This window comes from Pongo pygmaeus, chromosome 17 (assembly GCF_028885625.2).
Source record: "Pongo pygmaeus isolate AG05252 chromosome 17, NHGRI_mPonPyg2-v2.0_pri, whole genome shotgun sequence".
NCBI classification, from domain to species: domain Eukaryota; kingdom Metazoa; phylum Chordata; class Mammalia; order Primates; family Hominidae; genus Pongo; species Pongo pygmaeus.
Window position 1 is genome coordinate 78,926,667 of NC_072390.2, and position 8,606 is coordinate 78,935,272.

Consider the following 8,606-nt stretch of genomic DNA (forward strand, 5'->3'; position numbering starts at 1 on the left):
TGTCTGGTGATCTCCTACTATTTAGTGGGGGAGATCCCTCCTTCACCAACAAGGTGAATATGAGATAATCAAAACAACTACAATTCAGTGAAAGGTCCAGCCTCCCAAATAATAATTCCATGTCTTCTGTGAAATTGCACTAAGACATTTCCTTTACACTATGTAGTGTTTCTTGTAAGTATCCACAAAGTGAGTTCCATTTAGAATTGAATTCTAGGAAAAAAGGTTGATCTCACCTCTTCAGATATGTTTACTGAATACCTTCTTTGCATTGGACATTTTGCATATATTATTTAATCCTCAGGGATAATAAACCCATGAGGAATCTGAGACTCAGAAGTTAAGTAGCTTGAACAAGTTCTTGTAGCTAGCAATGAGGTAAAATGTGGATCCAATGTCTGGTAATGCCAAAAACTGGAAAATTACTGAAACAAGCCTGGTACATCCAGAAGAGCCATGGGTAATCTCTTCCTCTTGTTATCGTGAAACTTACCTATATCAGCTCCTACCAGAAGGGCAGCTGTCAGCACAGTGCAGGAAGAGTAGGGACCAGAAACCTGTTTCCCTTTAACATGAAGTCTGATTTCTTTGGCTGTGCTATCCCATCCGAAAAGTGGGACTCAGAAGCTTCCGGCACCAAAAGCACATCATCCTGGATCCAGGGATGAGCATCCTGGGATATGGACCTAAGGTCAGGTGCATCTGGGCGCTATGAACTCTGCAAGCATTGCTGCCCCCTCCAGGAGTCCTGAATGGAGGTCCTGAGAGCCTTCACTCCTCCTACGCATCAATAAGTGGGAACTCTAAGGCTCTTGCATCCCTCTTCTCAAAGAGGGCTGCAGGACCACAGTTGCAAAGGAGAGGTCCAAAGCAGGGGATGGTTTGGAGACTGAGAAGATGGAGGCTGTACCTGCCCAAAGTACCCCTCCAGAAGCTGATGTGCTTCTGCATGTGAAAGGTGGCCTTTCCTTTCCTGACCTGAAGCTTCTGTGTTGAAGGAGATGGAGGGGGCAGAGGACTGGAGGGAGGTTTCCAGTCCTGTGGGCTTGCTGCACAAGCTGACGTTGATCTGATACTCACAGGTCATAGCATGGACCATGCACACCTGATTGGCATATCTAGTGGCTACTGGGAAACGCAGCATAAAATTCCTCTCCCACCAATACTAGTGTTGACTTCAGATGTAGTTTTCTTTCTTTCTTTTCTTTTCTCTCTCTTTCTTTCTTTTTTCTTTCTTTCTTCTCTCTTCTTTCTCGCTTCCTTCCTTCCTTCTTTCCTTCCTTCCTTCTTTCCTTCCTTCCTTCTTTCCTTCCTTCCTTCTTTCCTTCCTTCCTTCCTTTTAAGATGGAGTATCATTCTGTCACCCAGGCTGGAGTGCAGTGGTGCAATCTCAGCTCACCGTAACCTCTGCCTCCTGGGTTCAAGCATGTCTCCTGCCTCAGTCTCCTAATTTTTGTATTTTTCATAGAGACCAGGTTTCACCATGTTGGCCAGGCTGGTCTTGAACTCCTGTCCTCGTGATCCACCCGCCCCGGCCTCCCAAAGTGCTGGGATTACAGGCATGAGCCACTGTGCCAGGCTGGAAGTAGTTTGCTTTCTCTAGCTGCTTGTGACCAAGCATACAATGTTTTACCAGTGAATTCCTTACGTATTGTCCTTTAAATGAAGGATTCTGGAGAGGATCAGGAAAAGAGACAGATTCACTAGTTATCATACAGATTTAATGACAGGCTTGCCTGAGAACTCCATTCATTGCTGTGCCATATATCAATTTATTGTCTATCAGCCCTAAATCTACCTTTGTGGACTTTCTGATAGTAAACCTGGATCCTGTAACAAGAACTTGACTGACTGGCCCAGTGTTCGGCTTTGCCAATAGAAGGAGCTGGAGAGACACTGTAAGAAGCTAGCAGTAGAAATGCACTTTCTGGATTCTGATTTTCTTAGGATTATTCAGTGTAGGCATCCAGCAGCCCACTTGGTCATCTGTAGCCACATTCTCAGTGAATGCTTTCTCCACACAATGGCCATTTCTGCATTTTGTCAAGATGCAACCTCTGGCAACTATATCCCTACCAGGCATTTGCTTCTATGGACCAGCCCCAGCCTGTCCGCACCCTCCAGCAAGGGCATATGGCTTCTTGTAAGCCAGCTTTGGCCATCTGGCGAGTTTCATAGCCACTGCAGACTGCATGTTCCTGTGGCAGCCACACCTTCAAAGAGCTCTGAATATCAGCCTTGGGACATTTGGTCATGTTAGTTTGCTCAGGTGGGTATAATAAAATACCATAGGCTGGGTGTGGTGGCTCATGCCTGTAATCCCAGCACTTTGGGAAGCCGAGGTGGGCAGATCACCTGAGGTCGGGAGTTAGAGACCATCCTGGCCAACATGGTGAAACCCCGTCTCTACTAAAAATACAAAAATGAAAAGAAAAACAAAAAAATTAACTGGGCATGGTGGCACCTGCCTATAGTCCCAGCTACTCAGGAGGCTGAGCCAGGAGAATCACTTGAACACAGGAGGCAGAGGTTGCAGTGAACCAAGATCATGCCACTGCACTCCAGCTTGGGCAACAGAGTGAGACCATGACTCAAAAATAAAATAAAAATAAAATACCATAGACTGGGCAGTTTAAGCAACTGACATTTCTCAGAGTTTTGGAGGCTGGGAAGTCCAAGATCAGGGTGCCAGGAGATTTGGTTTCTGATGAGGGCTCTATTCCTGGCTTGCAGAAGGCCACTTTCTAGCTATGTTCACATGGCAGGGAGAGCAATTTATCTCTTTTTCTTCTTTTAATGCCACTAATTCCTTCAAGAGGGCCCAACCCTCCTGACTTTATTTTACCCCAATCAACTCCCAAAGGCCCTATCTCCAGATACTATCGTCTTAGGGATTAGGGCTTTTACATAAAAATTTTGTGAGGACATAATGCAGTCTATAGCATATGTCTTTTCCTAAGTCCTTAGTTCGTTTTTTTTCCACTTACCCCAAGACATGAAGTGACAATTTCTCTTTTGTACCTTCTACATCTGCTCCCATTACAGTGTTTTTTTAAAATCTATTACTGAATAATTCTTTATATTAATAATTCTCTTCTCTTCAAATCTCTGATGTAGTTTCTGTCTGCAAAGTGAACACTGCCTGATATAACTGAATAAGCATCTCTCACACTATTATGAAAGAGTGTGGCAGAAGATAGAAGTCCACAGCATGGGTCTACCAAACACATTCTGGCTTGATAGTTGGAGATATTAGAAAAACTACTCCATTAAAAACTGAAAATTCTAAGATTAATGCTGAACCAGACAGGACACTAGAACAAGTGGCATGAACTCACACTGTTTCAACAATCAATGGTAACTCTATTGATAAGCTAAAATCTGAGAGGATACCAGGGATCTCCTATTCAACTTTCCTATCTGCAACACATTCAATCAAAGCACAAAAAGATACGTTTAGAAACCAAAGAGATCTTTCTAATTCCCTCCAAACTCTTTGTCACTTAATACTTCTCCTTAACCCCCTTCAAATTAATGGAGAGACTGACAATTCACTAATGAGGGACTAATGGCAGTTTCCAGGCAATGCCATATCAGGAGGCTTTTTTCTTTTATAAGTTCCTAGAAATACAATACCAGGCATATTAATGTAATGCTTTTCACATTAAGGTCCACTGGGTTCTCCCTACCCTTGGTCAGCAGAGGCTCTACAACATGTATGTTTCATTGCTTACATTTGTCTTGGTAACAATCTCGACATTTTAATGTAAGCATTGTCTTAGTCTGTTTTGTGTTGCTATACAGGAATACCTGAAGCTGGGTAGTTTATAAAGAAAGGAGGCTTATTTGGCTCATGTTCTGCAGACTATACAAGAGGTATGGCACTGGCAACCCCAGGCTTCTGGAGAGGGCTTTTGTGCTATGTCAAAAGACATTGAACCTCGGGAGGCGGAGGTTGCAGTGAACCTGCAATGAACCTGCAGTTTCAATGAGGAAAAGGTCAAAGGGGATGCAGGCACATGTGAAGAGGGGCCAAACATGGGGAGAAACCTTACTTTATAACAACCCACACTTGGAGGAATTAATCCATTCCATGAGAGCTAATTCTACGTCACTGACTGCCAGGAGAACAGGACCAAGGCTTTCACAAGGGATCCACCCACATGACGCAGACACCTATCCCTAAGTGGAACACTGGCACAGCAGGGACTGAATTGCAGTGTGAGTTTTGGTGGAGACAAAAATCCATACCCAAACCACAGCCAGTATGTTTTGGATGGTCCAGACATCCACTTTATAACTCAGTAGTCTTTTGAATTTAGGATTGTGCTGTTAGTAAGCAGTACTAATTTGTCTGCGGAATGTTAATGAAAAATGACAGAAGCAGATCCTGTAAAATTGATGCATTAACTCAAAGGACTAACCAAATAATATTCAAGAAGGTTTTAATTGTTTGAATAGAGAGAAGTGGTGGGAGAACTGAAAAGAGAATGTACTTGTGTAAATTGAATGTACCCAATAGGATAGGTACACCAGTCTCAAAAACATTGGCACTAACCCAGTCAGAACACATTTCAAGTTAAAAATAGGAATTAACTGCAACAAAACAGCACCACAGATCACATACAGGGACACTCCATTTCATCGTTTAGCCCAACTTCTCCTAGAGAGTGAACACTCCATTCCTTAAGTGTTATCACAATCGAATTAATTTTTCCTGCATTTATTTATTTCAATTAAACTCTTCTTCCATCACTGAATATGTGAAACACTGTCCAATTGTCTTGTGACAATATTATTATTGCAGGGTGTGGCAGAAAAAGCAGTTCTCTGGGAATGTGGCCATACTGACTGCAGTCTCAATTCTTCTGTGAATTCTTCATGGGATTCTGGGCAAATCACACAAACTACCTCTATTTCACCATCCTCCCCTGCAAAACATAAGGAACAGTGTCAACAATATGGTTCTTTCAAATGCTTACATTTTATGATGCTATGTTTGTTTCTCTAGCATTAATTAGCTGAAGCAAGTGTGTTTTGTTTTTGCTTTTTTTGTTTTTGTTTTTTGTTTTTTGTTTTTTAACCTCACACTTTCTCAAAACCAGGGAAGCTTGCTGGGAATCTCATGGGAGATTGAGCGGTGTGGCCGGGTATATATGAAATAACTGTTGCTAGAGTATATGGTCAGTCACTGAAGGATATTTTGGAATTCCGGTGAGACTCTATGTTTTTTGTTTGTTTGTTTGTTTGTTTGAGACAGAGTCTCGCTCTGTTGCTCAGGCTGGAGTGCAGTGGCACAATCTTAACTCACTGCAACCTCCAAGGGTTCAAGCAGTTCTCCTGCTTCAGTGCCCCCTAGTAGCTGGGATTACAGGCACCTGCCACCACGCCTGGCTCATTTTTGTATTTTTAGCAGAGACGGGGTTTCACCATGTTGGCCAGGCCGGTCTGGAGCTCCTGACCTCAGGTGATCTGCCCGCCTCGGCTTCCCAAAGTGCTGGGATTACAGGCATGAGCCATTGTGCCGTGCCCCATGAGACTCTTTAAGGTAGAGTATTTGTTCATTTTACAGCAAGGAGTACAGAGATCTCAAACCACCCTAGGAAGCTCCAATTATGCCTGGACTCTACTTCCTTCTTGACAAGTGGAAGTCTAATTTGGAGACACTGGTAGCTCAACCTGAGACTAGCCTAGGAGTGTGCCCTTCCTGAGGTCCATAAAGTCAGGAGCCAAGGGAGTCAGACAAAACTAGGTCAAGGTTGAGTATGGAGTTGAGAACCAGCAGATACTCCCCAGTACTGACTGGAGAGACGTGAAGTTAGGTATGAGGCAAGAAGACAGAAGATGAGGCTGAGGACAGTTTCTGAGGCACTGAATTATATACTCCGGAACCTTATCAGTTACCTGTTGCCTCCCCAGTGGGCCAGGGTGAAGGCTTCATGAGTGGGGAGCCTGTTCAGGCTCACTCTGAAATTGGGCTTTAGTTACTCTGAGAGATGGGTTTCCCTTTAGGGCCCAGCATTTAAATTGTCCGTACTCGGAAAATAAATACAATTAATCCTCATGAATATCGACTTGCAGACAAATTCCTTACCTAGGAAAACAGACCAGTTCCACTTTTCATTGCATTATTTCAAAAATTAGATTTGTTCATTCTTGGATTCATCTTTGATTCTTCCTGCTCCCTCTTCCTCTCATGGTCCAAGAAGCGATGCCAAATTTACGTCCTGGAAATTCCTCAAGGCCATGCCCTCCTCTCCATTTCTCCTGCCTCTGTTTCATTTCAGCTTTCCTCATCTCTCATCCATGCTGTGTCCCTAACACCTCTCACTGCAGGCAATGGTACCCTCCTATAATATACCCCATGATGCAGCCAGAGGGACCTTCGTAAATACAAATATGACTATGTTTCTCCCCAGCTTAAAATCCTTTTGTGTTTCCCCATAGTCCACAAGGGAATGAAGAAACACCACCAACAGCGTCCACATGGCCCTTCATGACATGGCCCTGTGGACACATCAGATGCCCTCTTGCAGTGCCTCATCCACACTATCTGTACCACTGCAGGCCTGGATACGTCATAGTTTTCATGGTGCTATCTTGTGCCTCTTTGCACCTGCATGCACTGTGTTTCCTACATGGGATATCTGTGTTTACAACCAAACTCCCAGGGGCCAAATTATATCCTCTGCAAAGGACTTCAAACCACCAGGCAGTTGCTGGAAGTTTCAAGGAGGAAAACAAGCATTTTTCATCTTTTAATCTGTTTTGCTGGTCAAAGAGGAAAAGGAGTGGATGGATCAAGTGGGGCCCAAAGTCTGGATATAGTTCTGACCAACAAGGAGACATTGATGCATAATGGGGAAGTGACCTTGGCACTTTCAACTAGCAGAGCAGGTAAGTTTGCGCACAGTTCAAATGTGAGTCTGTAGCCACTAGAGAGAGGGGTTTCAAAGTCATGGAGAAAAGATGGGGGAGAATCTTGCACCAAGACTTATTGAGGAGAGTTCTTGGGAACAGTTTCTTTTAGGATTCCACAGGGAAATCACTGAGCAAGTTTTACAAAATACTGCTGCTGGGTTCCCTCCCCCAAGAGATTTTTACTTAATTGGTTTGGGTGCAGAGTGGGAATATGCATCTTTAAAAGCAGAATTCCCAAACTGGAGAGCTCTGTGAGAGCTTCCTGCAGGAGACATTATTTGAGCTGAATTTTGAAAGACAAGCTTGCATGCCAGGAACCCCATGTATATGAATAGAGGATAGGAAGGAATGTAAATAATTTGCTATGGCTCTAAAGAAAAGAAGGGAGAAATCAAGACGTTAAGAGGCTTACACTCCTTGCTCAATGGTTTGTAATTTATCTTTTTGGATAAGAGGATGTTATAAAGGATTTTAAACTGACGTATAAAATAATTAGAATTGGAATGTTTACCTGAACTTCAGAATAGACAATAGGTTGGCATGGATCAGAACTGTAGGTAGGAAAATTAAGTGTTTAGGTGAGACATGAGACATGATGGAGGTGAGAGAGTATGGATGGGAGGAACACAAAAGTGATAGAAATAACAGGACTTTTGATCATTTAGTTAAAAGAATTGGGGAGGGACACACCCAGGTTTCTGAGAGATGTCCAGTAGTACACAGGTAACATCTACGGCTTGAGACAGGTTAGAGATTTTGAAGAAGTTAAAAGTTGAAACATGAACCTATGGATATAGTGGAGGTCATACAAGAAGATCATATTATAGTGAAAAGAAGAGGGCTTAGAATGGGAGGAAAGGAATCAGGATACCAAGCAAAGGAGTCAGGGAAGAAGGGAAGGGTGCTCCGGAAATCCTGGGAAGGTCAAAGAGGAAAGGGCTAAATGTCAACAACAAACAAAATGAAATAAGACCTGGGATGTATTTTTTGGGCAATGCAATTAGAAAATGATTAGTATCCTTAACAAGAGCAATTTCAGAGAATGTTTGGGTGGACGTCTACCTGCAGTGGAGTCAAACGTGAATCAATGGTGAAAAAAGGGCAATAGCCTATGTGTACACTTTTTATAAAGAAATTGACTGTGAATAGAAAAATGAAAAAGCAGGGTGGTAGCTACAAGGTATAAAAGGTAAAGAAAGCATGTTTATTTTTAATATGTGAGATATTGAGCAAATTTACATGCTAAGACTTTGCAAAATAGTGAAGAGACTAACGATGTAGGAATGAAGGTTACTCATGCACTTATGTCCTGGGAAGGAGGAGGTCGACTTCCTTCCTTAAAACAGAGGGTTAGGATAAGCTAAATCTAGTCAAGGGGACAGTTGGCCACTCCTCCATGGTGGGGGTAGAGTGGAAACCCTGGAGGTATGCATGTTTCAGATTAAGACCTTCCCTTTACCACCACTTTCCTTGAGACCCTGAGAACTAGTCCCTGTGTAATTTTTATCCCAATCATGTTCAGTCAAAGACGTGTTAGGGCTGAGATTTCTCAAAGATTTTCCAGAGTAAGAACTCTCTGAAAAGTAGGGGTCTAATATAAACCTGAAATGGCAAAGACTACTTTTCAAAATTGTTCTGTGAGGCTCTAAACTTGAGTGTCCATGTCTGTCTCTGATTCCTGTATG